Genomic DNA, 23,432 nt, shown 5'->3' with positions numbered 1-23,432 from the left:
TTAGTATAGCATCTGGCAGATATTTATTAATCATGCCAACTAAAACAGATGGGAAGTCAAGCATTAAAATCTGTTTTTTATGGCCTAGAATGACAATGAACAATAGGTCAAATATTACACTAAGAGTGGTAATTGTCCTCTATATAGGAAGAAAAAATGGGTATCTTCAAATTTTCCTTGTTTGAATATTCTCTCTCCACAAGAATCCAGATGACTTTATATACTTTTTAATTTACATGATAAAGTATTTTGAAAAGTTGGTCATGAAATTTTCATCCTAGAAAAATAACAAGGATGGGAGTTAAAGAATAGCATTCTACCTTATAATTCATATCTTAGAACACCAATTCCCCAATACTATCTACAGATCCAAGGACTATAGAGTAAATATGAAACTATTTTGAATATCAGAGAAGTATAGACATATATACACACATAAATATACAGGGTTTATTTATATGACATACAGCATTATGCTCATAAGTCTTAATCCACTGGAAGAATTTAGCCTTCTAAATCTTCAATGCCATTTCTGGTTCTTGGCTTCCTTTCCTGGTTGCTCAGTCTCTGACTCAGACCCCCACTTCTTGGAACATCCAAATCTCATTGCAATTCATCCACCAACTTTGCAGTCTTTAATAACACTGTTCTTTTTTATTGTAAGTTTAAACAGGTTTCACTTTAATGTGTAATGATCTCATAACCTCTTGAACCTCCAAATTAAAGTAAAATGTATGTTTTTGCCATCAGAGTGATATAAAAAATAATCACCTGTCATTTTCAGGGTTGTTCAACCACGGTTAGACTAGTTAGAAATCTGAAAACTCTCAAATGGTTAGGTCAGAGCAGTGAGAGTAGTCATCTTCCCAAGTATACTATAATGATCCTTGAGGCAGCAGAAATAACAGAGATGCCAAGAGGTGGTGTCAAAGTCCTGCAAAAATCTAAAACTGAATGAGTACATTATTAAAATCCACAGATGAAGTCCTGAGAACAATTTAGGATGGAATATTCTTAAGTAAAAAATAATGTGGTAGGAACCCCATAGGTCATAGAATTTCATAGATAGTTGATGATTGAAAAACTTTTTATCCAAGTGTTGGGAATAATATGGGACATTGAAGGACTGGTAGTTCTTATGGACTGTGTCAAATTTATATGTTGAAATCTAACCTCCAATTTGATGGTATTAGGGGGTGGTTGGTTCTGTATTTTTGGATGAGGTAACTGAAGATTATCATAAGGGCCATTGGGAGGTAATAAGGTCATAAGGGTGGAACCCTTTTGAGTGGGTTTAGTGTCTTTACAAGAAGAAGATGAGAACTAGCTCTCTTTCTGCCATGTGAGGATACAACTAGAAATTGGCAGCCTATAGCCCAGAAGAGAGATTTCATCAGAACATGATCATGCTATCACCCTGTTTTGGGCTTTCAACCACCAGAACCTTAAAAATAACTATCTGTTGTTTAAACTAAAAAGAAAGGAAGGAAGGAAGGAAGGAAGGAAGGAAGGAAAGAAGGAAGTGAGGGAGGGAGGGAGGAGTTAGAGAAAAGAATAAACATTATCCCATTTATAAAAATTCTTCAACATGTAAGTTTCAGTGGTATGATGGGAGCTAAAATTAGATCCGAAGTGTTGTAAGATAATAGATATCAATGAAATGGACACTGTGAACACTGATCATTCAATGTAAAAGTCTGCCAGTGAAAGAAAGGCAAATTTTAAGAAGGTAGGAAATATTTCAAAGAAAATCTTTCAAAGAAAATATTTGCCTTTCTCATAAAGAGCTTCCTTTTTTTTTTTTTAAACGTATATTTGAGGGCAGAAAACATGAAAGCAAAGGAGTAAGAGACTGAACATGATGAAATTGATAAGTATGCAAGCAAATTTCTTGGAACGAATCCCTGCTTTCTCCATTTCCACACTGCAACGACTCTGCTGCAGCCTGCCACCATGGTTTTAGGCAGAAAACAACGTTGGAAATGCTTCCACTGGCTCATCAATTTACTTATGAAGCTTATCTTGCCTGAGCAGAAAATCACTAATTTATTCATATTTGAAATATAAATGAACTTTTAGTGACTATTAAGTTATTAACGTGTTATTTTTTCAATTATGTGTACAATTTACAAAGGAAAAGAAGGGGGGTGTTTAGTGGGGGGATGGGCTAAATGAGAGATGGGCATTGAGGAGGGCACTGGGGAGGAGCACTAGGTGCCCACTGGGTGGGAAGTGACGAATCACTAAATTGTACTCCCGAAACCATTATTACACTATATGCTAACCAACTTGGATTTAAATAAAATTTAAAAAATAGAGAAGAAAAAATAAAAACACAAAATAAAACAATATGTTAATAGCATTATCAACTTTCCATGTAATTAGAATGAAAATATGAAAATAATATAAACATATTTTAAATTAAAAAGAAAAGTCTAAATCTGAAGAAATGATTCTTTTTTTAAAAAAATATTTTTATTTATTTCTAGGAGAGAGAGAGAGAGAGAGACAGCATGAGCAGGGGAGGGTCAGAGAGAGAGGGAGTCACAGACTCTGAAACAGGCTCCAGGCGCCGCGCTGGCAGTCAGCACAGAGCCCGACGCGGGGCTCGAACCCACGAACCGCGAGATCATGACCTAAGCGAAAGTCGGACGCTTAACCGACTAAACCACCCAGGCGCCCCAGAAATGATTCTCTAATGGGAATTTTGAACCCTGAAATAATCACGCAGGCCAATAAGAAGGGATTGTGTTGGATGAGAAGGCAGGGGAAGAGAGAGGACTTCCCCAAACTACTCATAACACGTAATTATTCATAACACATGTATTCTATGAAACTCAGATACCTCATTTATTTTACCTCTTAGAATCACCTACTTTTTAAAAATTTTTGTTTAAATGTTTATTTATATTTGAGAGCGACAGAGTGCAAGCAGAGGGGGCGCAGAGAGAGACAGGGAGACACAGAATCTGAAACAGACTCCAGGCTCTGAGCTGTCAGCACAGAGCCCCACGCAGGGCTCGAATCCACGAACCGTGAGATTATGACCTGAGCTGAAGTCAGACGCTTAACCGACTGAGCCACCCAGGTACCTCAGAATCACCTACTTTTAGGTTATCTATTTTCTGTCTTGTTACTATGTAATTCCTGATATATTAAGGAATTTGGTAGCCACAAATTAAAGAATATTCAGCATTAGACGTCAACCTTATTATCTGCTAAATTAGAAGAAATGGCATTTAGAGAGTAAAATTATTATTTTAAAATTAAAAATATATAAAATATTTTGCCTCCTCCTATGTAAGAAATTCTGATCTTAGCCATATTTCTTGTAATGTTTAACATGAAAGAAGGTAGAAGAAGAAAGCCAATAGTGGTTCATCTGGTTTTCTGATTATGTGGTATCTGATGTGCTTTTCAATGCCTTGAGCTTCCTCTGAATTGACAGAACACATAAGCAAAATTTTTAGACAAAATTCGTAGTGAAGTTTGATAAATGTGAAATAGTTCCAGTTAAATAAAATCAGTATCTGTTTTGATATATCAGACCACAACAGAAAACAGTGTATTAAATCCTTATATATTTTATTAGTTAAATATTTATTTTCAAATAGCAATAAGGTTTTTGAAATTCAGAATAACTTAGTCTATGGAAACTTTTCCACTGTTGATTTTTATTTTGTTATATCTCAGTGTTTTACTCCACCACATTGATTTTTTTTTAAGTTATTTCTTTGTGACAATATCTATGATTTTTATCCACATGAAAAGTTTCTCATAGCTTTTCCTCAATCCTAACTTTTACCCTCAAATAAAACACAAGGGGGAAAAAAACTGCTCAGTTGGTTTTCTGGGCTCTCACAACACCACATATATGGTGTTAATCTCTTAAAGTCAGCAAACTGTTGATGTATGAAAAACAATATTCTCCAAGTGCAGAGGGTCAAGTAGTGGAAAGATACTTAAAATGATACAGAAGGCCCATGTTTCTACTACAAAAAGAATTACTGAACTGCTGTTTGCAAAGCTCTGTTTTTGTATGTAACTTTTCTTGGCAACAGATGCAGTATTTATAGTAAAGTCTATCACCGTTTATTAATGTTATACATTAGAGTTATTTGCTACTCTAAAAATGATATGCTAAAATATGCCGAAGCATTTTTAAATAAAACAAGAAAAATGAACTGACAATTTATTAATTGCATTTCATTGTTTCATAATAGAACATGATAAACCTTGAAGAAAACAACATAAATATATCAATTCCATTTAGCATAATTGTTCTAACCATTTATAATGAAGTCTCCAGAGAGTTCTTTTCTACTCATTTTTCCTAAAATTGCAAGAGATTTTCTCCTTTCTTTATTTCCTCCTGCCATTGTTTAAAACAGTTGCTTTCCAGTAATTTATAGGCATGTAGAGAATAAAGCAATCACCTAAATATGCATGTGTCCAGAGCACCGAAAAACAACTTGCTAATTGGAATCTTTCAACTAAATGTCATTTGGGAAATCTTGCTGCAGGTATAGTGCATCGTGTATACTGCTTGTCGCAAGACTAAGTAGTTCAAAAGACTAGTCTCAAAGTTCTAATAAGATACTAAAAGAGGTGCATTATTAAATGTACACCAGTGACTCAGCTTACCATAAGAAGCAATTCTGCCGTATGTATTAGGTACTATTTTTTGAAGGAATGCATAATACATCTGCTTCAGCTTTAAGGAACACTAAACAAGTCAAAACTGAGTTAGATATAGGGTCAACAGTCATGTTTTCTGTTAAAGACGCATGGAGGAAGAGAGTTCATTTACATAAAAATTTATCATTTAATGGCCATAAATTCTTTGACTGTATGCTTATGTTTGTGTTTTTGATAGTTCCAGAAACATCAAAGAGGTGCACCTTCATCCTTAATGGGAGTGACTAGTCTTTATTTTCATACCAAGAGAACAGAAACAGGGCTGGCAGCAACGCAAGAGAGCAAGGAGACACAACTGTGTTAGAAAATTCAGGGGTGTCTGGGTGGCTCAGTCGGTTGAGCGTCCAACTTCTGCTCAGTTCGTGGGTTCGAGCCCCACATCAGGCTCTGTGCTAGCAGCTCAGAGCCTAGAGCCTGCCTCAGATTCTGTGTCTGTGTCTACCTCTCCTGCTTGTNAAAAAAAAAAAAAAAAAAAAAAGACTAAAAAGAAAAAAGAAAAAGAAAATTCAGCATACAAGAAAGTCAGTCACACGCCGAAGCATAGAGGAGATGGATAGCCACGTGGGAAACAATAAAAATAGATCAATTCTTTACATTAGACATCGGGATAAGTTCTAAAAGGATTAGAGAGTTGGCTGTCACAATAAATTAATATAGCAAAACAAGTACTAAGAGAAACATAAATTAACTGCTCCGTAATTTGTCTTTGCGGAAATCTTTCCTAACTATAATTCAAAATCCAGGAGGAATAAAGGGAAAATGGCTAATCTTACTAAATTTTAAGAATACTTCCCAAGGCAAAAACACCCTAAGCAAAGTAAAAAGACAAATTGGAGGGAAGGGGGGATTGCAATCATATCACAAAGGGGTAGTGTCCTTAATATATTATTAACCTCAAATAATAGTGACAAAAAAGGACCCAAATTCTAAATGGTCTATGGCTTTCAACAATATTTAGTCTTTCTTAAAACTGAAGACCACTTCTCACCTATCAGAATGGATACAATACCAAAGTCTGAAAACATAAGGTATAGATGAGGGTGTGGGGAACTGCACTGTAATACATTGCAGTCAGAATGCAAAAAGCATAACCCATAAAGAGAAGAATTGGCAATATGTAACAAAAATTCATATATATTTACCCTTTAAGCTAGCAATCCCACTTCTAGGAAGCCATTCCAAAATATACAGAAGTTGGTTTATTATAGCATGCTTTGCAATAAATAGCAAAAGACTTGAAACAAAGCATATGTCCATCAAATTGGGAAGAAGTATGTATATCAACACAAGGGAGCAATGTGCAGCTCTGAAAGATGATGAAGAATATCCTTCTATATTACTATGGTGTGATCTCCAAGAAAGGTGAAAAATATCAAGGTGAAAAACAGCATATGTAGTATGCTATTTATTTAAGGAAGTGAATATATGTACATATATTATTATAAAATTTACATTACAATATTATAGTAATTAGTAACTAGTAACACAAGTGTACAACTTTGACATTATAAAATCATAGTAATATAAAACTTATTTATAAAATAAAAAATATATACTATAAAAACAACAACAAAGTTAAATATATAATGATTTTCCTAGGAGAAAAGGGAATAGAAAGGACAGGGATTAAAAATAACATTTCTGAATACACTGCTCTGTAAATTTCAAATTTGACTTTGAAGCCACCTATATATTTTAAATAATGTTAAAGTAAGATCAATTTTAAAAAGCAATTTTCTAACTCCTAAAAGTCAAAGTAAAATCCATGTATCAAATTATACCACAAAATACAAAGAAGAACTATTCCAACTAACCTGTAATATTACCAAACGTTCCTGGTGGGATATACTCTAAACGTAACTAAGCAGCAAAAAAAAAAAAAAAATTAATTTGTTTTCAGTTAATGACTGTCAATATCATTATACTGCAATTGTTAAGTATGTATTGTGAACTAAAGCAAATGGGTAATTTTAACGGTATTCTGGAGAAACAAAGCTTTAAACACAGAATTAACAAAATGTAATCACAAGATCAATAAGGTTAAGTAAAATCCCCACAGTCTTGACTATGGATTGTTATCGAAAAGGATTTATGATTACATATACACAAGGGATTTAGGTATTTCCTACTTCTGTCCACCAAAAGATTTGAAACCGTGAATAACCTAGTAACAATGTGCACACCTAGCCCCTGGTCTTTAATTGCAAGACTTGGAGAAATAGCTAGTTCTAGATGGCAGACAAAAAATGTACAATATGAACCTGGATCGTTTTACGTACCAAAAAAGCAAGTTTCTATTGGGGTTATCTGAATGGAGTCAAGAGCTAAGATAAAAAAAGGCTACTATTGGCCAAAGACTAGATGATCTGAGCATGTAGTAAAGATAATGACTGCTATGAATTGGAACATATGACATATGTTTAAATCCATCATTTTGCAAAGACTATTAAAACACACAAATTTTTTAAACTTTATTGTTCTCCTTCTGAGTACATTAATGAGTGACTCATTTTTTACAGCTGGTAAATAAAGTAAAAGATAAAGCAGGTGTAACCAACTTTCCCATACCAACTGCAATTGAGGATCACCAAACAGTGAGGGTAATTGTATCATTAAAAAATCACTCAGTTAATAAATGAAAAGAAAATGATAAAATAACATATCACAATCATATCCTAATTAAATATGAATCTGAGCAATGATCATCAACTGCTATAACATCACAAAAGTTAACTAGACACTATATGCTTCCTAAAGGAAGTACCCGAACCTACCTACGAAGTATTCTTGCCAAAAACAAACAACTCACCCATGAACCTCTTATGGACACACTTCTTGCCTCCTCTTCCCATCTGTGTTTTCTCCCATCATCTGTGGAAATCAACAACCCTCAATCACTAACCTGAGGGGCAACCTGGACCCTTTCCCTCTTATGATGTGTTTTCATTCATTTCTTTTAATTTTTTCCCTAAACATTATCTCTCTTCCCTGTTTCCACCCTTCTGTTGCCAGGAGTCCCAGCAATGCAAACTTCACTTTTAAAGCCCAACAGAAGAGGGATTGGAAGTTAACACCAGTGGAAACTAGGCCCCCAGGGCTTTGTTTATGGGATGTGAGGAAGAGGAGCTAGAGCCAGGGCATGGTCAGCAGTGCAGCTGAGGACTCTAGTCAAAGATTATCAGATGATGGATAAAACAAATACACTTCCTATGAACCCACATTCAGTCTCAGGTCCAGGGCCCATCATTACCCATACTTCTGAGCACCCGTCTCTATCTACTAGGATGGGCACGGACAAGGAATAAGACGAGGAAGACTCCTGATACACTCATTGCTCACAATGAATAAAATACCCTCGAGGGTAGAAATTATGTCCTCCTAGATCTTTGTAGCACATGCATCACATCACGTAGTACATTGCTGGGTATGACTGTAAACATTCAGTAACTAATAAGCAGACATATGACAATGTAACCAAATAAACAGATAATTACAAATGGAAAAAAGAGTGTGTACTACTGAAGTTCTTCACATTCACTGAAGATGTACTTGTTAAATTGCAACGTTAATATTTTGTTTAAAAATCTAGAGCCTAAAGAAAAAGGCTGAGAGTAAAGGAGTTAAGCATACCACTTAAGAAGTTAGAAAAAGAACCACAAAATAAATCCAAAGAGAACTGAAGAAAGGACTCATGAACATAAAAGCAAAAATCCCCAAAATAGAGAAACTAAGATGCATTAGAGTAGAAGCAAACCTGGTGTATTTAAAAGCCAGAGTAGATCTTTTCTTTCAACAATGCCCTCCTCTCTGTGATAAAATAATCAGTAATAATTATGAAATTAAATATCTAATAATAATGTCCATAAAAGACAGAAGGTGAATATTTTTTAATGTTTATTTATTTTTGAGAGACAGAGAAAGAGAGAGAGAGAGAGAGTGAGAGAGAGAGGTGCAGAGAGAGAGGGAGACACAGAATCTGAAGCAGGCTCCAGGCTCTGAGCTGTCAGCACAGAGCCCGATGAGAGGCTTGAGCCCACAGACCGCGAGATCATGATCTGATGTGAAGTGAGATGCTTAACCAACTGAGCCACCCAGGTGCCCCAAAAGCGAATATTTTATTTTATTGAATTTATATGCAATCATGCCCGTAGAAACTTTTTTGTAAAAATCAAGGATAGAAAAAGGAGAAAAGTAACAGAATAATGTTTCTAAATTATATTAATATATTTTATTTTGAAAAAGGACAACTTGTATCTATATAATCTGTTACAATAATGAAAAATATTATAATTATTAGCAAAGGGCAATTATATAAAAAGAATAGCAACTAATGAATATTACATTTTTATTTTAGAGGTATTTATCAAATTCCATACAGTATTTCATGCTTGAATTAAAACTTTTCACTCAACAACAGAAGTATTAGACCTAGTAGTTCCTACTCTACTTCATTGTTTAACTTTGTAAAAGTATATAAACACTCAAGAGTAACCTAGAATGACAGAAATAAAGCAATTTGATTTTATTTCTTAGTATTTATTTTTATTTATTTATCTNCCTAAGCGAAAGTCGGACGCTTAACCGACTAAGCCACCCAGGCGCCCCCATTATTTATTTTTAATCTACTGCATAAACATAATAACATGTAAAACCATAGCAATTGGAGACACAAACTGTCTAAATTAAGACCTAACAAATCCAAATCATTATGCATTTATCCCCTAAGTGAATGCAAACAACTGAGTCTGAATAAGTCACAGGAAGACTCTATAACTAGGAATTCTCCCATTAGCTTCGAGGATAATAATAAGGATACTGTACTTTGAAATTTACAACTATGTTTTCAAAACTCAGTAGCAACTTGATTGATTATTTAGCTTTCAGGCCAATAAAAGACTTTTTAAGTAGAGTATTTTATCCCTGATATTGCTTGTAATCACCAGTGCATGATGATCATATAAAAAAGCTTGTCAACATTTAGTCAGTTTTATCATTGTTTTTAAATTCTCTACAGACAACACACCTCTTAATTGCTGGTACCCAGGGAAGACCACTGTCACCACCCACCCATCATGTGCCATTGCTGCAAAGACTAATATTTGAAAAGTCTAGTAAAATGGACAAATGCAAAAGTTTTGCAAAGAAGAGAAGGCACAAATAAATAATACGAGGAATAAAAAAAGGGAGACACAACTTCAAATAGCATAGCCACTAAAGAAGTAAGAAGAACACTGAACTGTATGACAATATGTCAGAAAACTTTAGATGAAATGAAAATACTCCATAAAATATAACATAAAAAGCAACTGAAAAAGAAAAATTTTATAGTCAATTAACTTGAATGTTTATTTTAATTTGCAGAAAAACACTAATCACCAAGGGTTAATGGTAATTTATGCTAAACAAGGAACTGGGCATTCCAATCTTAAGCTAACTTAAAATACAAAATGAGGACAAACTTTCCAACTCATTCCATGAGATCAGCGTATCCTATTTACCAAAATCAGACGAGGACAGGAAGAAGAGAGAAAAGGCTAGTGTAATTTGTGAACATAAATTTTAAAAATCTAAACAAAATATTAACCAAATGAATACAGCAGCATACAAAAAATATATCACGGACATGTAGGATTTTTATGTCAACCATGTAAGAGTTATTTGGCATTCTTAATAGAAAATCCATATTATGATCTTTATATAAATGCAAAACAGTGTTTAAAAGTTCAATATGCATTCATGACTTTAAAAATACGCTTAAACTAGGAATAAAATATGACTTCCTTAAAAGTTACCCTTGAAAAGCTTAGGGCAAACATCATTGTTAATGTGGGAACTTTGGAAGCATACCCTAAATTGAGCTACAATTTTTCTGGTTATACGTATAGTGAGTTTGGAAACCACCATTCTGTTCTAAGTAAAAAGCTGAATATACAAAAAAAAAAAAAAAAAAGACCAACTCTTGTCGGATCCATAAATGAGGAGAGGACACAGGCAAAACTCTGCCTCTAAGTGTGATGAGACATGTATACACAAGGCATCCTGGTTTCCTTGATGCACAAGCAGAAACTGCCCCGGAACCAGTGTGAGAGGAAGAGAAACCTGAACTTCAACTGATAAATTGTAGCAGCTCAGGGTAGACAGCCCTGAAAATTAAAAACTTCAGAGAGACCCAGTCTTTGGGGGTCCCTCACAATTCTGTGAGATTTACCTCCAGGACAACAATGAGATTCCCACAGTAAATATCAGAGAAAAATCTAGTCTAGCCCAGGCAGGGAGAGAAGAAAAGGAACCATTCTCAGACACTCCAGATAACTCTGCTCTCATAAAGGATACCCTCAGGAGAAACAGTTTAACCAGAGCGTAAACTGGTTGGGTATCATCAGAACTTAACAGAACTGGGGAAAGAAAATGCCCAATTACAGTCCACTCAGCGATTCTGTACCAAATAAAAGAGAAGAAAAATGGACCGAAGACCTTAACAGACATATCACCAGAGAAGGTACAGAGATAGCAAATAAGCATATGAAAAGATCCTTCACATCATGTATCATCAGGGAAATGCAAATTAAAACAACAATGAGATACCACTACATACCTATTAGAATGGCCAAAATCCAGAACAAAATCCAGAAGGCTGATAAGGGTGTAGAGTAATGGGAATGCTCATTTATTGCTGGTGGGAATGCAAAATAGCATAGACACTTTGGAAGACAGTTTGTCAGTTTCTTACAAAACTAGAACTCATCCTACCATACTGTAATCATGCTCCCTGGTATTTACCCAAAAGAACTGAAAACTTATTCCATATAACAACCTGCACATCAGTGTTCACAGGGGCTTAATGCACAATTGTCAAAAATTGGAAGCAACCATGATGTCCTTCAGTAGGTGAATGGATAAGTAAACTGTGGGACATCCAGACAATGGAATATTATTCAGCTCTAAAAAGAAATGATCTTTCAAGGCATGAAAAGACATGGAGAAAAAATGTAAGTATGCCTTCAAGGAGAAAGAAGCAGTGTGAAAAGGCTAATGCTGTATGCTTTAACTACATTATATTCTAGGAAATGCAAAGCTACAGAGACAGCAAAAAGACCAGTAGCTGCCAGAGAGTGGTCAAAGAAGCGAGAAATAGATGAACATAAAGAGTATTTAGGGCAGTGAAATTACTGTGTATGAAACCATGATGGTGAATACATGTCATTTTGTACTTGGCCAAACTATAAAGTGTACATCAATAGTGAGCCATAATGTAAACTGTGATTTTTGGATGATGATTTATTAATATAATTTTATCAGTTGTAACATATGTACCACACTGGGGGAGGATGCTCATAATGGGGAAAGTTATGTTTATGTAGGGGCAGAGGATATATGGATTATCTCTGTACCTTCCTCTTAACCTTGCTGTGGATCTAATCTCTTCTAAAAATTCACATTTTCAAATTTTAAATTAAAAATATTTTTTAAATTTATATACAGGTCCAAACCACATCTATCACCACACTAATAAAGATAAGAAACTGTACTTGGGTACAGTAACCAGATTAAGAAATGAAACTAAATGCCTAAGACTTAGAAAAGCAGAAACAACACTGTCATTATTGCAGATGATACTTGTCTACATTGAAAATCCAAAATAAACTGTGAACAAATTATTAAAAATAAGTTTAGCACAGTGTCAGAATGCAAGTTAAATATGAAAGAATTTTGTTGTACATCAGAAACAAACTGATCATAATTTTATCAGAATATTAAAAGATATCATTATAATAGCAACCAAATATGTACACTAATGAGGAAGAAGTCAACAAAGATGTTTGAATAGTTTGTGGAGATCATTATAAAATTTATTGAAACATCTTAATGAATTTAATCAATTGAGAGATATACCTAGTTTAAATTAAATTTAGATACTTATTTTATAGGGATATCAGTTTCTCCAAATATATTTACAGATTCTTTATAAACTAAATAAATATCCCACTAGGATTTTTCAAAAGAATTTGACATCAAAATTTTGTTAGAAGAGCAAAGGACCAGGTAAAGCCAAAACATTCATAAACAAGATTAATGTGGAGAACTTTCCATCAAGATCTTGAGAATCATTATAAATTTCAAGTATTTAGAAGAGTATGATACTGGAAAAATGACAAAGAGATCAGTGGAACCAAATAAAAGCCAGTGTATAGATACATGTGTATATATGGAACTTGAATATATGACAGATGTGTTATTATAGAGGATTGTGAATATGAAGAACTATTCCCTAGAAGATGTTCAAAAACTTGTTTATTCATACTGGATGGTAGAGGGGAATGGAACTCTACTTTACACTATACACAAAAACCCACTTCCAAGTAGAACAAAGATTTCAATATGTAAAGCAAAACCTTAAAAATTTTAGATAAAAATATAAGAAAATAGTTTTATGATCTGAGAAATGGGATAAACAGGAAAAAAAATTAATTCCTAATCATGATTATATATACATATCATGAAGAATATATATATATATAATAAGGATTATAATTGTATAAATATAATCACATTGGTAGTTTAAATGTTTGTCAAGAGCTATAGTTAACAAGTTAAAATATTAACCATAAAATGGGAGAAAATAATTACAGCATATATAATTGACAAAAAATAGTATTTAAAATATATAACAGACTCCTCTAAAACAGAAACAAAAAAAGGAAAATATATGAACAGGAATTTCCAAGAAGTTTAAACATGCATGGGCAATAATTCAAGTAAAATAAAGTGCAACACCATTATTAATCAGTGGCATATTAAATAAGGCCAGAATGAGATACCCTCTGACACACCTAGTTTCTCAAACACCATGGATTCTGGTAGTTCCAAATGTTGAAGAAGTCACTGTTCAATATGTACTTTTATATACTGTTTAAAACAGTATAAAATGATAAACTACTTTTGCGGCATTTTTGTATAAGTGGGTAAAGTTAAACATTTGAACACAGTATGACACAGCAATTTCACTGCTAGATATAATCTCTAGAGACACCTTGGAGCATGTGCACCAGGAGCCAGTTATAAGAATGTCCGCAGCAACATCATTATTATTAAACACTGAAAACAACCACCCAAATGTCCAATGATAGGAGAATGCATAAATAAATGTGTAAATGACACACTGGAAAATAAACACATTGGACAACTAAATGGATAAAACTTGAGTACAGAGTTTGAATAAATATCTTCCATTCTAAATAACTATTATATAGTGTACAATTGTAATAAAGTTCAATAAAGACTAACTAATATCTATGGATGGATAGATATAATAGAAAACTCATTTTTATAAATCAAAGAAATAGTGCTTACTTGTGAGGAAAGAGGCAGGGAGATGGGGTAGGCTACAAAGGCCATATTCATAATGTTCTAGATAGTACATCGAATGATGCAATGACTGTTTATCATCATGGTTTATAATTTACATAGGGGTAATACAGTATTAAATGGATCATATCAAATAGTTAAAGACAACTACATTTTTTTAGAAAGATAATTAAGAAAAAGAAAGAAGAAACAAGGATGGGAAGAAAACAACGTAATTACCCACCATACTTTTGAACATGTGTTCGGATGGTGGCTGATGGGTGCCGAGGGGTAGCAGGAATTCTTTCTTGAACATTAAAGAAATACATGGGAGGGTATGTTTCAGAGCATTCTGATCTGATTCTGATCTTGTTTAGTGTAGCATGGTTTTGTGCTGCTTGAAAAGACAACAGAAACTGTAGGGATCAAGTGTTTGTAGAGAAACAAAATACACTGTTTATAAGATAATATTAGGAATAAAATTTTGGAACATGAAGAAAACTGAAACTTAAATCTTACTAAGGCTCTAGACATAGCTAGAACTTAATAAAAACATACAAAAGACAAAAATATTCTAACCCCATGAGGAAACAATTCTACAAGATAAATGACCCGATTTCACCAACAAATAAAAGGCATGGTGAACAGAAAGACCAGTGACAAACCTTAAAATAACATTTTATTGCAATATATGGACTAATTAGACCTTATTCAGATCTTGATTCGAAGTGTTAAAAATGTATTAAACAGGAAGAATTTAAGCACTATTTCATACATTAATCACATTATTATTTTTGTTGTGATAATGGTACTGTGATTTTTAGGAGACCTTAGTTTTTAAGACAAATGCTGACATATTTACAGATGTTATAATAAAATACTGTGAATTTGCTTAAAGATAATTGTGGAGAGAGAAGTGGATGGGAACATAGAAGCCAAAGATTGGTCATAAACTGATAGCTGAGGCTAGGGATGGATACCAGATTTTTTTTTATATTGTTCTCTCTGTATGTGGATATGGTTGAACTCTTCCACTATCATGCAAAAACATACTGTGTATCTTATTTATTTGCCATAACAAGCCCATAAAGAAAAGTGTTATATACTACACTTTTTTTTTTTTTAAGAAATAATGAAACCCAGGAAACCTAAGGGATATGTAAGTTAAGTTTATAATGAGGCAGAACTGGGATCACAGTCTAGAGGCTACAGACTTTAAACCAATGTTTTTCTACCACCTCTGAATCCATAGAATTTTATGCTCCCACTAGGTGATGTTCCAGATCATTATTTATAAATGAGATGAACCCTCGTGGAATGACTCTCTAAGCAACATATTCTTAGACAGATAAATTGAGTGTGTTGTAACCTTGTAAACAACTTCTAAAAATGAATCAGCCCTTGGAGTTTTTTTTTTTTTTTATCACCTTTCCCCCAGGAGAAACACTTGTCAAAAACTGAATGAACTTCATTGTTGCTTCATTAATAACTTCTCTGAATAAATGCATAAAAGGTACTATTTCTAAAAGTAGTGTGCCATTTAAATTAATGTCGCAGTTTTGGCACCATCTTCAGGTGCCAAGGGAACAGACAAAAAGGTAAACATTGGATTCTACGTGATTTCAACCACAGTTAATAAAAGGCTTACAGCCTGTAGGAGAAGGCAGGAAGGGAAAAGGAGATCAGGGAATGGCACAATATTTGATGGGCATGGTGGAGTGGGGAGATGAAAATTAAATGCCAATTCTAAATGGCTCACTGTGGCTTGTTTTAATAAAATATCTAGTTTGGTATGAAAATTCACCCTTCATATCTTTTTGAAAGAAATAAATGCCTCAACCTTTACAAAAGTATGCCTGTGAAACAATGGAAATTTTACATTAATAAAGCTACTAACAGCCAGATAGCAACACAAATGTTAAAGAAACCTAGACACAGAATGACAAAAATTAAAAACAAAATAAAACTGCTAATAGAACATTTAAGGTTTTTGGTCATATTCTCTCAATGTATTAGTTACTTCTTAAAAACTCAGTTTGATTTTGGTTTCACTTGGTCTTTCCACATAGTTTGTAAATATTCTATTTTGTGGTTAAAACTAATAACTCTCCTTGTCATCAACCCAAGCCTGGTTCCCTAAAGCATTTTTAAATTCAAAGGTAATTCAGTTTCAGAGCAAAGTCGTGCACAGAATTCTAATTTGCTGTGGAAAATCTGCACCATGCCTGATGATGTCTCCCTGGAGACAAAACATCAGGTAGTTTTGTCAATCAAATCAAAGTCATCATGTTCCCTTCTAATTTATTATAGTTATTTATATGTTTACTTATGTCTTCAAGGGAGATTTGATTATGAATTATTTACTGTTGTTATTCTCTTGTAATGCACCAATCACCATATCGAGACCAATTTAGGAATGATGTCTGCAAATTTCCAGATAAAGAATACTAAGCAATTTATGTGATAAACTAATGATACCATGAAAGAAGGGAAATTGTTCTACATGAAATTCCTTCTTCGTCTCTCTCAAAAGCTTAGCAACATTTCCAAATACAGTTCTTCACTCTCTATAAAGCCTTCTTTAATGATTCTTGTTGCTAGTGACAGTTTCCTTCCTTTATAATTAAATATCTCTTATCCATATACGTAAACTTGGCCATAGATTTCTTCTGTATTTAAATTTCAACTTAACTTTGCAGTCTTAGAGGAAAAGGATGATTAATCTATTTTTCACTAATAACTTGTATATGATTTTGTCAGAATGCTTTGTACAATTAATGCCAACAGTTATTGGTGAGTTTATTGAATGAATGGCCCTGTGATAGACTGCAATATTGATCCAAATTCTTACACTTTCCACTTCTTTACATCCTTTGCTATGTAATTTTGAGGTGCTCTTTAATGGTAAGGGAAGGGGCATAATTTGCTAGTCATGTGACATGTCTTGGCTAAAATTATGTCAGCAGAGTTGTCATCAACAGAGGCTTGAATGGGCTTACATAATGAGGTTTGTTTTCTTATACAAATCTACAAATTCTATAAAAAGGACATTCCCAGATTAGCGCAGGAGAAGGACCAGAAAAACTTGCAGCAGAACTAAGAGGCCCTACTAGTAATATTTGAGGCCATCCTAGATCAACCAACAGCTAGCCATCCCTAAATGTGTAAGATAAATAGAGAAACCCATGTGACTAACCTAATATGCATGAGCAACAAATACTTAACTGTGTAATGCCACTGAGTTTTTGTAGTTAATTATCATACAATACAATCATGGTGATCAATATGGATGCAAACCCTAATTTTTTTTAATTTTTATTTATTTTTGAGAGTCAGAGAGAGACGGCACGAGCAGGGGAGGGGCAGAGGGAGAAGGAAACATAGAATCTGAAGCAGTTCCAGGCTCCAAGCTGTCAGCACAGAGCCCGACATGGGGCTCGAACTCACAAGCCGCGAGATCGTGACCTGAGCCAAAGTCAGAGGCTTAACGGACTGAGCCACCCAGGCGCCCCAAACCCTAAATATTTTTTAATGTTTATTTATTTTGGGTGGGAGAGAGAGAGACAGAGAGAGAGTGCATATGTGAGTCAGGGAGGAGCAGAGAGTGAATCCCAAGCAGGCTCCGCAATATGACCACAGAGTCCTACACAGGGCTCAGTTCCCTGAACCATGAGATCATGACTGGAGCCAAAATCAAGAGTTAGACACTGTGACCCAGGTTCTCCTTAAAAAATATTTTAAGAGAATTTACAAAGTCATACAATGAGAGAAAGTTTTGTTGTAAAGTTTATTAGTGATTTGCTTCGATTAAAGTGGGAGAGATACAGGATGTTTAAGGTAAGAATCTGTTCATGCACTCATTAAAAAAATTTCATCAAGTTGATACAATGTGACATAAACTCCAAATAACATTGGAGAAATAAGAATAATGACACAGTTCCTACACTTAAGCAAACCATTAAGCCAACAATATGATTACATTACGGTGTTTTGATTGGTAGATACTTTCACTGTTTTCTGTAGGGGCCACTATAGAAGGGAACTCAGCTTGTAGCATTAGATAAGTTTTCCTGGAAGAAGTACCTGTTGAAATGTCAAAAAGACATGGGTTATCAGAAAAAGGTGAGAAGGCATCTGCCTAAACAAGTTCTGGAGTCTCAGATCAGCACATTTTGAAGAAAATAAAATCATTGGGTATTTCTTACATCAGGTATATACAGATAACACTGGCAAGTTTAGGTAGAACCTAAAAAATTAGTCTTCCTGGAAATAATCAAGGCTTTGGACTTTATTCAGTTGGTCATGAGAACTGACTATAATTTTAAAAAAAAAAATTTTTTTAATGTTTTATTTATTTCTAGGAGAGAGAGAGACAGCGTGAGCAGGGGAGGGTCAGAGAGAGAGGGAGTCACAGACTGAAACAGGCTCCAGGCTCTGAGCTGGCAGTCAGCACAGAGCCCGACGCGGGGCTCGAACCCACGAACCGCGAGATCATGACCTAAGCGAAATTCGGACGCTTAACTGACTAAGCCACCCAGGCGCCCCGAGAACTGACTATAATTTTAAAAAGAAGAATGACATGATAAAGCTTAGATTTTATAGAGATTAGTTAGGTGCAAAGTGTGAGGAGGAATTATAGTGAATAAAGGCATCCAGCTGAGAAATGATGAGGCCCTAAAATCAGAAATAACAGTGGACATTATATTTAAAGATGCTAAAAGTGTAGAATCAATTAGTCATGGTAATAGAAAGTAGATGGTAGGCTAGAGAAGGGAAAGTCCAAGATTTCTGAATTAAAAGAAATGGGTAAAAGAGTGAGGGGAGATGTGAAAAGAGTAGTTTGTAAAGTGGAAGAATGAATTCAGTTTGAACACTTTGTTGAGATTTGGGTATCTCCTCCATTCTTGAGAAGATTATACAGAAAGTTGGGGATAAAGGGAAAAGAGTTTTAAGTAGACATGGCAATAGAAATATAAACTTTACTAGCATATTTAATCATAGTTAAACTATGGGTGAAATGAGCATGTACAGTGACACAAGAAAACAGTGAGGAAAACTTCCTGGAAAACACAACATTAAAATGTAGGCGGTGAAAAACACTTAGATTTGGAGGTTGGTTGAGTATACTGGATGGAAGAAGAATAAGGGAGGGATTGGAGATATTAAATCACCAAAAAAGTAAAAACAGGCTTCAAGTGATCTAAGCTGAATAAAGAAGGAAATAAAACTAAGAGTGGTGGATTTTTCTTACATATGTAGGTAAGATATCAAAGACAAGAAAAGTTCTAAATTGTTCTATTTGGCTTAGGAATAAAATGAAAAGGACATAAAAATTTGATTTAAAGATTGTACTCGAGATGGGTACTATATAATAGTAAAAGGAACAATCAAACAAGAAGATACAACAATTATAAATATTTATACACCTAACATAGAAGCACCCAGATATAAAAAAACAATAACAAACATAAGGAATAATACAATTGATAATAAAACAATAATACTAGGAGGCATTAACACCCCACTTACATCAATGGACAGATCTTCTAAACAGAAAAATCAACAAAGAAACAGTGTCTTTGAATGGCTCAATGGACCAGATGGACCTAACAGATATATGCGAAACATTCCATATTAAAACAGCAGAATACACATTCTCTTCAAGTGCACGTGGAACATTCTCCAGAACAGATCACATATCAGGTCATAAATAAGACTTCAACAAATACAACAAGACTGAAATGATACTGTACACAAACATAAATTCAAAATGGATAAAAGATCTAAATGTGATACACAAAACCATAAAAATCATAGAGGAGAACATAGGCAGTGACTTCAGGCCATAGCAACTTCTTTCTAGATATATCTCCTCAGGTAAAAATCAAAGATAAACTGCCTCTGCACAGTGAAGGACACAATCAACAAAACTAAAAGGCAACCTACAGAATGGGAAAAGATATTTGCAAATGTTATATCTGACGAAGGGTTAAATACCTAAATATATAAAGAACTTATAAAACCCAACACCTAAAAATTGAATAACCTAATTAAAAATGGGCAGAAGGCATGAATAGACATTCTTCCATAGACAACATACAGACGGCCAACACATAAAAAGATGCTCAACATCACTCGTCATCAGAGAAATGCAAATCAAAACTACAATGAGATATCACTTCATACTTATCAGAATTGCTAAAATCAACAATACAAGAAGCAGCAAGTGTTGGGAAGGATGTAGAGAAAGGGGAAACCTCTTGCACTGTTGGTGGGAATGCAAACTGGTCATCTTCTCTGAAAAACCAATTGGAGGTTCCTCAAAAAGTTAAAAATAGAATGACCCTATGATCCAGCAATCACACTACTAGGTATCTACCAAAAAAATACAAAAATACTAATTCAAATGCACCCTGATATTTATTGCAGCTTTGTCTACAATAGACATATTATGGAATCAGCCCAAGTGTGTCCATTGACAGATGAACAAAGAAGACAAAGAAGAAATAAATAATATTCCATTATATTGGAATATCTTGCCATTTGCAATAACATAGATGGAGTTAGAGAACATTATGTTAAGCAACATAGTCAATCAGACAAACACAAATACCATGATTTTTGCTCATATGTGGAATTTAAGAAACAAATGATCAGAGGGGGAAAAACAGAGAGAGGCAAATCAAGGTATAGACTCTTAACTACAGGGAATAAATTGATCGTTACCAGAAGGGAGAGGGGTGGGGGGACAGACTGAATAGGTGTTGGGGATTAAGAAGTGCACTTATGATGAGCACTAGATGATGTATGAAAATGTTGAATCACTATACACCTGAAACTAAGACAATAATGTATACTTACTAACTGGGATTTAAACAAAAACTTTAAAAAATAAAGACTGCCCTTGAATGATGTGAAGAATTAAGTACAGAGGTAAACGTTTAGTCTGATGGTCTTTATACTGCAGCCCTAGCTAAACCAGGGAGAATATGTTTCTTACAGCTAAATTTCTCGGCAATCTTCATGAATATGGTAGACTGTAATTTCCAAAAATGGTCACAGCAATATTTGCAGTTCTACATATTCTTCCAGAACTTTTTCACTCCCCATCAAGAGGCAGTATATTGCCTCTTGCTGTTGAGTCAGAATAGGATTAGAAAATTGCCTCAATGAATAAAATAGGGCAGAAGTGACTTTGAGTGATTTCTAGTGCTCAATTAATCCCATTTACTAGATACAACAATCTCATTTAATATCTGTAACAACCTTTGGATGTAATATCTGTATCATCCTCATTCTATATGTGGGATCTGGAGACTCTCAGAGATGGGTAACATATTGAAGGTAACATAGGAGGTAAGTGGCACAGCTGGGATGATTTGATGTATAGGATTTTCCCTCAAAGCTGTTGGTTATAAACCCAGGCTCTGAATCCAAATTGCCTCAGCTTGAATTCTAGCTCACTCCAAGATGTCATCTCTGCCAAATACTTAGAACATCTTAACACAGTATGTTTTAAATACAATCTGGTTTAAGATAAAGCACTTTTTAAAATACTGGGAGTATCACCTTTAATGTATTATTTGAGTAGTTTTCCAGGTCTCATGTACAGTCACAAAAGTTAAATCTAATTAAAGAAATTATATACATATATCTAAACATGTAACATTGTGTTTCAGAGTTGAAAGTTATCGAGTTAAATAAGGTATGATTTTATCTAATATGATACACTCATTCTTAATTCAGAGACTTCTTGACTGAGTATACAACCCTCAAGACGATCCTAAGGAAGTCATAACTGTACTCTGAAACCTTTTTTTCTCATCCCTCCACTAGTTATTAGGCTTCAGGAATATCCTTTCAGGTATATAGGATTCTACTCAAGTAACTACTACAAAATATCATGCTCTGTATTTGGAGCCACCATTGGATGTACCTCACTATGGCAACAGGAAGGCTCCAAAACAAAACTTCACAACGTCCAAATGTTTATGACAATATTTGTTATTAGTGACCTGGTTATTATTTTTTCTAAATCTTGAAGCCACTCTGTCAACATACCTTTCTTAAGGAAAACAACAGAAGGATGGTACACCCTCAAGAGAGATACTGTGATTGAAGAGTTATAAGATCATGACAAGTTCAGAAAACAAGTGTGATAAAATAAGTGGGAGAATTAGAAGAATGAGAAAAGAATACTGGAATTAAGAATTTTAGAGTTTTTACTATTCTAGGTGACACCAAATCCAAGGTTTAGTCATTGGGGTGGCTGACTAGAATCTACTGCTGACAGTTAATAAGTTGTTAGCTGGAGTTCAAGAGTGTTATATCCACGGACAAAGAGTTTGGGAGATCAGTGTAGAGGCTAAAAGAGGGTGAATCAGTTGCCAAAGTTCTTTTTCATGAATCTGTGCATTTACAGAGGCTGTTTCTTCTGCCTGGAATATCTTTACAACCACCCATTTGCCTGTCAAACTCCTATGCTTTTTTCAAGTACCAGCTCAAATCTCAACCACTCTATGAATCATTGCCTATGAATCATGTCAGATTAATTCCTATGAGCTCTCTGAGCTTATAGCATTTTATTCTCACCTTGATTATAGCATTTAACAGACTAAATTTTATCTATATTTTAACAAATATTTCTCTCCATTAGTGAACTTCTCAACGGTAGCCACCAGGTCACATTCTCCAATGTAAGCTCCACAGCATACATAGCACACGCCATGTAGGCACTTCACAACATTACGTTTATGAAGTTAAATAATAGATAAATAAGCAACAGCCACCAAAGGAACATACAGGAGGCATAATTAATTCTTATTCAAGAAAGCAAGTTGAGTGTCATATAAAAAGAATCAGAAGAACCAGAATTTTAAGAGGTGTAAGTTTTCTCTAATCACAGAACTGGAAGGAGGGCAATCTAGGCTGAGCAAACCGTAAAAGCAAAAGAAGAGCATGTGAAAAGGCCAAGGGCATTCAGAAATGGTATGGATTCATCATTCATTAGTGCACTAATTTAAGAGATATTTGTTGATCACCTCTCCACCTCAACACTGTGCTGAGTGCAGGGAATAAAAATAAAATAATACACTGTTGTTATCCTCAAGGATTCAGAATCTTAATAAGGGAAAACAAACATGAAAATAGAAAAATCATTATACATCAGGAAGTATTACTGCAGAAACATTAACTAAGCCATGGGGATAGCACAGACAGCAAGTAGGAAAATCAGCCATTTCTGGGGGCTTAGCTGAGACCACTAATGGTGTGATATTTCACTGAGTATTTCAGGGTGAAGAATGGAGAAATGGACTTTTTAGTAAAATAAGAAACCATAAGTGCACATGTTTTTGTGTTTTATTTTGGTTATATTTGTTTGTTTTGAG

At 34.4% G+C, this 23,432-nt stretch overlaps 1 long non-coding RNA gene across 1 annotated transcript; it reads right to left on the bottom strand.

Moving 5' to 3' along the window:
• On the bottom strand, positions 1 to 22,189 carry LOC144238815 (uncharacterized). Its single transcript, XR_013337216.1, has 4 exons — positions 22,105 to 22,189; positions 7,508 to 7,569; positions 6,513 to 6,558; positions 1 to 277 (listed from the first exon to the last, which is right to left on the bottom strand). It is a non-coding gene; the product is annotated as an uncharacterized LOC144238815 (long non-coding RNA).
• Between the last annotated feature and the right edge of the window lie 1,243 nt (positions 22,190 to 23,432).

This window comes from Crocuta crocuta, unplaced genomic scaffold (genome assembly GCF_008692635.1).
Source record: "Crocuta crocuta isolate KB4526 unplaced genomic scaffold, BGI_CrCroc_1.0 scaffold116, whole genome shotgun sequence".
In the NCBI taxonomy this organism is placed as follows: Eukaryota; Metazoa; Chordata; class Mammalia; order Carnivora; family Hyaenidae; genus Crocuta; species Crocuta crocuta.
The sequence above is the reverse complement of the archived record's forward strand: the minus strand, read 5'-3'. Positions and strand labels throughout refer to the sequence as shown.